Source organism: Rana temporaria, unplaced genomic scaffold (genome assembly GCF_905171775.1).
Source record: "Rana temporaria unplaced genomic scaffold, aRanTem1.1, whole genome shotgun sequence".
Classification (NCBI taxonomy): Eukaryota; Metazoa; Chordata; class Amphibia; order Anura; family Ranidae; genus Rana; species Rana temporaria.
The window spans coordinates 685-8,693 of record NW_024404531.1 but is presented as its reverse complement, the minus strand read 5'-3'; the positions used below and the strand labels follow the sequence as shown (position 1 = coordinate 8,693).

The 8,009-nt window shown below is 46.4% G+C and overlaps 1 non-coding gene and 1 pseudogene across 1 annotated transcript; both read right to left on the bottom strand.

Moving 5' to 3' along the window:
- Positions 1-308: 308 nt before the first annotated feature.
- On the bottom strand, positions 309-490 carry LOC120922138. The gene has a single exon (XR_005745087.1). It is a non-coding gene; the product is annotated as a U2 spliceosomal RNA (small nuclear RNA).
- A 6,385-nt stretch (positions 491-6,875) lies between these two features.
- Positions 6,876-7,110, bottom strand: LOC120922149 (annotated as a pseudogene).
- Positions 7,111-8,009: the final 899 nt, after the last annotated feature.

Below are 8,009 nucleotides of genomic sequence, written 5' to 3'. Positions count from 1 at the left end.
ATCGAAGGCTTCATTTTGGGCCTTAGGACAGAGAGAGCGAGGAGTAGAACACTAGCTGACTTGTCGAAAATTGGATGCCCTGACTAAATCTAGGTGTTGCTGTACAGGTAACTTGATAAAGTAGTGGCATTTGGCAAGAAAGTGACAAGAAGCAATGAAGACAAAGACACAAGGGTTAAATGCCAGTTTATTGGAGCACGGAACCGAGTTTAAGCAAGAAACATTGTCAGCAGCAAGCAACAAGAACACACAAGACAAACAAGTTGGATGATGTTCCAGTTAAATCTATTTTTTGACACTGCGTAAGAGAGGGGTGCACCGGTCCTGGAGGTACTGCAATACCAGGTCGATGCGTGGAGTGGACAGAGCAAGCTCTTCTTCCATCTCCCTGTTCTAAAAATCCATTTAATATATGGTCCCCAGATAGGGGACGTATCAGATATTAAACTGATAAGAACAGATTTTTTTTTAATTCTTTTATTTAAAATTTCACAAGTAAAATACAAAGTAACATTTGACAAAATATGTACAAAAATAAGATCTTATAACATTTGTACAAAAAATAAAATACATGAAATAACAAAACGGTTTACAATAAGGTACAAAAAAAATAAAATACAAAGAATACAAAAAGGTTTACAATATTTACATAAAAACACCCACATCCCTCCCACAAAACCCTCCCACAAAACCCTCCCACAAAACCCTCCCACAAAACCCTCCCACAAAACCCCAATGGTACATAGCAAAATAACAAGAAAATATATAACGACAAAAAAATATAGCAACAAAAAATATATAACAAAAGAATACAGCAAATAAAGTTCACAAGAAAAATATTGTACAAAGGAACCCCTTCCACCCATCAATTAGCACAAACTACCCCTACAATATACTATCCCTCAACCCTATCCCTACACAAACAAAAAACACTCCTGTACACTTTCTCCACACTGTCCCTTCACCACCACCTGCACTCACCCTGAAAGACAAAAACAAAAAGGTTAATTTATCACAAATAAGAACATCATCAAACATAATCCCAAAAAACATACTATACACACCATTGTTTCCACACATCTATTTTCCACAACCTCCGTGCATCACCCTCACCCAATTTCTTAAAATCATAATATGCATAGTTAAAAATCCTTCCTCGGACCATGGCCACACACTCCCTCACTTTAACAATCTCCTGTCTAAAAATAAAAATATTACGCACATCCCACAAACATTCCTTAACACAATTAACCACTACCCACAGCAATCTCTCCTCATTCCTCGGCAAATCACACAAACCATACAACACCATCTCATACGTTAAAACATCCACACCAGTCAATCCCTTCACCATCTTTTCCATCCTACTCCATATTTTCCTAGCATACCGACACTCCCAAAACACATGTATCACTCTCTCAATCCCCCCACACCCACTCCTCGGACACACCTCACTATCAATCAACCTTCTCCTTCTCTGAAATTCCCTAGTAGGCAGACACCCATGCACCCCCATCCATGCAATGTCTTTCTGCCTATTGTCCAAACCCTTACAACACACATTCTTCCAGACTTTCTTACATTCAGCAACTCTCAAACCACCTATTCCTTCCACTTCCTCCCTCTCTTTCAACAACTGCACAATCTTCTTACTCTCACACCATTTATCCCGCGTCACATCTCGCAACTCATACCTCCTCATACACCTATCAATCCTCACATAAAACCAAGGCGCCACAAAACATACAGGCTTCCTCAGATCAACCTCACACAACTTACATTTCCGCAACACACTGCCACCAGCATACCTCACCATACATCCTGCAATACTCTCTTTCTCACTTAATCTCACACACATACTTACATACTTCACCACCAGAAACTTCTCAATACTCACCATACCCTTCCCACCATTCATTGCACCTTTCATCACTTTCTCTCTCTTCAACTTCTCCATCCGCGACGACCAAAGAAACATAAAACACACTCTCACAATCTGCTTCATCACTCTGTCAGGCGCCGGAAACACACAATACAAAAATAACAAAATAGGAATCACAACCGCTTTCACAACCAACACTTTCCCTTCCATCGATAAAGTCCTTAGAGACCAAAAATCCACTTTCTTCTTCACTCTCGCCAACACATCCTGCCAACTCTCTCTCCCATACAAATCTCCATCAAACTTAACCCCCAAAATCCTCAATCCTCCAACACAAAACTTCCAACCACATTGTTCAACCGTTCCCCACACTCCAAACAACTTGCACTCACTCTTCCCCATATTCACACAAAACCCACTCGCCATACAAAAAATATCAATCAACAATTTCACCCTTCTTAACCCTATCATATCCTTGCAAACCACAGTAACATCATCCATATATCCAATCACCTTCAGAACCCTGCCACCACTCCCAGGAACCTCCACTCCCCTCACACACTTATCTTTCGCCAACATCCTCAACAATGGCTCAATTACACAAACAAACAAAACAGGCGACAACGGGCATCCCTGTCTCACTCCAGACCCAATGTCTATATCATTCGTCAACCACCCATTCACCAAAACCTTACTTACCATACCTCTGTACAAACACTTAATCCAACCAATCAAAACCTCAGGTATCCCCATCCTCCTCAACACTTTGAACATAAAATCATGCGACACTCTATCAAACGCTTTCTCAAAATCCACAGCCAACACAGCCACCTCCTGCTTCCTCTCCTTACATAACCACAACACATCCCTCAGACTCACCAAACTTTCAGCAATCGACCTCCCAGGCACCGCACACACTTGCTCCTCTCCCACCAATTTCTCCACCACCGCACGCAACCTATTCGCCAACACTTTCGCCACCAACTTATAGTCCACATTCAACAATGATATAGGCCTCCAATTTTTCAACTCACGCTTATCACCTTTCTGTACAACAAAACAATCACACTCTTCAGCATAGACTCAGGCATCCTCCCAACTTCCAGAACTTTCATCACCATCTCATACACACAATCCCCAATCACATCCCAAAACGCGCAATAAAACTCAACAGGCAAACCATCACTACCAGGCGTCTTCCCTTTCTTCATGCTTCCAAAACATTCATCAAGTTCACCCTTACTCACTTTCTCCCCTAACATACTCTTATCATCCAAATCCAAACACATCTCCACCTGCTTCAACACATCCTTCTCAACTCTCGCATCCCTCTTCTTTTCCTTATACAAACCTGCATAAAACTTGCACACTTCTTCCCCCACTCTCTCCTTCCCATTCACTTCCAGCCCATTCTCATCCAACACACTTGACAGCTCCACCTTCCCACCATACACCTTCTTAAAGAAAAACCGCGTGCACTTCTCATCCTTCTCTTTCACCACCATCCTCGCTTGCGACATAATCTCTCTCCCCTTCCGTTCCATAAACACTCTCAACTTTCTCCTTGCTTCCACTAAATCACACCCCACATCCTCTCCACATTCTCTCAGCTCTTCCAAATATTCCAACCTCTTCAGCCACCATTCATACACCTCACGCTCCTTCCTCGCAATCTCACACCCCTTTCTTACAAAAAATCTCTTAGTCTGCTCTTTCACCCATTCCCACCACTCAATCACACTTAAAAAATCATTCCTTCTCCTCTTCAGTCTTCCAAAAAACACCCCATACTCTCTTTTCACATTCTCATCTTCCAATAACTCCACATTCAACTTCCACACACCTTTACCATACATTACCTCCGGATCCATACTCACAACACATTCGATCCTACCATGGTCCGAGAAAGGCTCCCGTCGCACAGTAAAATGATCCACCTGTAAATTTTTAGAAATAAAACAAAAATCAATTCGTGACTTAACATTACCCCGATCACTAAAATACGTAAAACCACCATCTTCACCCACATCCCTTAATCCAAACAAACGTAAAACCTCCCCTAACTCCTTCCCAGATTTATCAACGTCCCCACCACCACCCCCACACCTATCCCCACTCCGTAAAATACAATTAAAATCACCACACACAATAACAGGATCCCTCCCCCCTAAAAAAAACTCCATCTTCTCCACAGGTCCAGCCTTCCCTTCTTGTCCACCGGTGCATACACGCAAAAAAGTTTAAAACAAATACCCCCATATTGTAAAAACACACACAAACATCTTCCCACTTCCACCTCCACCTTCCTCAAAACCTTAATATTTTTTAAAAAAATCCCCACTCCCGTATTTCTGCTTCGGCCCAAGGACCACACCGCATCCCCAAGGGTCCAATTAGCGGTGTGGGGGGCTTCCCTCAAATTGCAGTCCTGCAGGCAGTAGATATCCGCAGCATATCCGGCCAAGATTTTAAAAATAGCTGCCCGCCTGCAGGTCGTCCCAATACTTCTGCAATTGAGGGAAGACACCCGTAAGGCCATAGAAAATCAGGAAGGGGTCATATCCCTGTCATTTCTTTTTCTTCTTTTGTTTTCCCGGGTTACCCTTCGCCCTCGTCCGCAAACCTACTCCGGATCCGGTACTTACCCCACCGGCCTTCTTCTCAGCCTTCTCCTCTTGATCGGCCTTGCAGTACCCCATCACCTCCTGCAGGCTGGACACCTGACCAGTGGTCACATAAGATGGGGAGTGTGACGAGTCCGAGTCGACCACTGCTTCAGATGACCCGGGGTCCGGGGAGTCTGGAAAAGAGCCAATGTCCTGGGAGGAAGTAGGGGCCTCTGCGCCCTCCATCTTCCTTTTCAAGGAAGGCTTCCCTACTTCCATCCCTTCCACCTCCGAGCCCTCCGACTCCATACCGCTCTCCTCCACCTCCCCTCGGCCGCGAGGTGCTCGGGACACTCCTCTCGGGAAGAGAAGAGGTCCCCTCCTCCCCCACGGCGTCCAGAGGGGAGAGGCCCGGCTCACCCTCCATCGGTGGGCAGGCATCGGCCCGCACCACCACTTCCTCGGGTAGCACGGGGGCCTGATCTTGGGAGACCCACGGCGGTAGCCGGAGGACCACCTCTGGCCACATCTGCGTAGGACAGCACCCTCCTGCCCACAACCGTCTCAGGAGCCTCCACCGCCCTAATTTCCGCCACCACGGTTGTGGGCTCAGTTGTTCTTGATACCTTGGGGCACTGCCTAGCCAGGTGGGTTCGGCTCCCACAGATGTGGCAGCTCTTCCCCTCTGGACACTGGCTCGCCCCGTGACCCTGCTTGAAGCAGTTACGGCAGGTCAACCCGGCCTCACACTGGTCCTTCGTGTGTCCAAATGCAAAGCATTGCCTGCAGAAAAGCGGCTGGCCAGGGTACCACAAGTAGCCGCGATTACTCCCGATGGAGAAGGACTGAGGGGGGTGCCGGACGCCAAAGATGCCCTCTTTATCCGCCTTCAAGGTAACCCAGAATCTCCGCTGCCCGTTAAAGGTACCGAGAACGTTTTTCAGTTTCACGCCCGCAGAAACTGACTCGCAGTACCTAAGTAAAAAGGCAGCGATCTCCCCATCACGTACAAAGGGATTGTACATATGCACAGTGATGGGGAGCCGCTCTTTCGTCTCACTCGACAGGAACACGATCCCTTCCAGCTTTTCATGGCCCTCCTTCTCTTGTGACCGAAGCAGACATGTGTGCAGATCTTCCTTCTTCCAGAAAGTAACGTCATACATTCCGGTGGTGGGGAAACACTGCATGCAAAAAATCGATTCTCTCGGCATCCCAAGCAAGTCCCTCAATCAACTCCTTCTGAATGAAGTGCAACCCAACAACGCTACGTCTCAGCTCGGCCACGGCCAGCCTTACAGTGTTGGGAGCGCTCGGAGGCCCAACCATCACGCCCACCAAACCCACAGCCACCACAAGGATGGTAGGGAGAGGCGATCACGACTCGTTCACTCCCGGTGGCGTCCCCCCCAATAGCAGCATGGGGTGTACCAATTAAGGAAACACCCCAAGGCCGAGAGGGACTGGCACCGGTCGTTACCTTAAGGCCAAGACCAAGGTAGAAACTACACTTGATCCTAGCCAAAAGGCCGAGAAGCGATAACCCAATTATTCTCTGTTCCGAGCGAGCGGCTTTCTGGCCCCACCGGAGGGCTCGCTGAGAGTTGCCCGTTTGCCTGTACCCGCAAGCGCCCTTCCCCCCAGTCTAGGCTGTCCGGAGGTGTGAATCTTCAGCCAGACGGGTGTCGCTGGTCTACAGGCCTGACCCCCTGTCTACTGGACAATCCACCCTTTTCTGACACCTGCCCAACACTGCTGGAGCCCAGTCATGACCCTCAGTCATCCCAAAATAAGAATTGCACACGTTCAGGTGCTTCTCGTTGCTCCTCGTTCACGTTCAACAAGGAAAATCATTTGCATGGGCCGGCCTCCTAGTTAGCATAACGTGGACTTAGTTAACATAACGTGGAAGAAAATCGAGGGCCACTAGAGGGAGTCAAAGACTAAGGGATCCTCGGGATAAAAATAAAAAAAACCCTTGCCACAGCTGACTTTTCTAGCTAGCTGCTGCATGCAGCAAGGCACACAGCAATGGAGCAAATTCAGCCCCCTTGTTTGTCAGCAGAGTAGTCACTGCTTATCGAAGGCTTCATTTTGGGCCTTAGGAAAGAGAGAGCGAGGAGTAGAACACTAGCTGACTTGTCGAAAATTGGATGCCCTGACTAAATCTAGGTGTTGCTGTACAGGTAACTTGATAAAGTAGTGGCATTTGGCAAGAAAGTGACAAGAAGCAATGAAGACAAAGACACAAGGGTTAAATGCCAGTTTATTGGAGCACGGAACCGAGTTTAAGCAAGAAACATTGTCAGCAGCAAGCAACAAGAACACACAAGACAAACAAGTTGGATGATGTTCCAGTTAAATCTATTTTTTGACACTGCGTAAGAGAGGGGTGCACCGGTCCTGGAGGTACTGCAATACCAGGTCGATGCGTGGAGTGGACAGAGCAAGCTCTTCTTCCATCTCCCTGTTCTAAAAATCCATTTAATATATGGTCCCCCAGATAGGGGACGTATCAGATATTAAACTGATAAGAACAGATTTTTTTTTTTTTTTTTTTTTTCCTTTCCCTTCAGCATGAATCGCATACTCAAGACTTCTTCAAGAAAACTTTCAAAAGATCAGGCCAGCGTTCATATCAATCATTCGGGTAAGTATCTTTATAAAACCGTAGCAGCTTAAAAGAACAACATTAAACACAAACATAAAAACATTTCCCACCCCCTCCCATCACCTCATCACAACCTCCACCTCCCAAAATTCCAAAAAACATTCGCCTCCTCCACTCCCAACTTTTTCCGGTCATACAGCAAAACACAGTACAACTTGCTTAGCACCCAATTCTACATTCTTCTTCAGACACCACAAAACTTCCTTTCCTGTATCCACATCTCGCCTCCCAGATCACTTCTTTCACAATTGCAGACAGAATCCACCCTTCCTCCTCACATCAGATGCACCACCAACCAAACCATATAAACATAACTCTGGTGTAATGTCCTTCACTTCCAAAACATTTTTCACAAACCCCACCAACTACCCCATACATTTTTCACAAAAAACACATTCGAAAAAGACGTGCCTTACAGTTTCCATGCTTCCACATCCTTCCCTTACACATCTTTCATTTCTAACCAGATCTCTGGCTTTCAGGAACACCATTGTTAGCAGACATTCATGAAAGGACATCCAAACCACTTCTTTTTGTTTGTTAGTCACCCCTTCCGTCTTTAGGTTTTCCCAACACATTTCTGCTTGTCTTGTCCTAAGGTCGGCAATATTTGTCACCACCTCCTCCTTCCTTAACCACCTACTCAAAAGGGCTTTATTCATTGCACCCTCCCCCAGATCTCTTAGGCCATGCTCGTCATACCACTTCTTGAGTTTAACGTAGTAGGGAGGGGACACCAGGGCCACAGGTCGCGTCAAGTCCCGGACCCCCCAACCCCATCCCACCACCGACCATCCATCAAATATCTCATAAAGTACATCGCCCTTCCTCCACTGAAAAAACTTTAAAA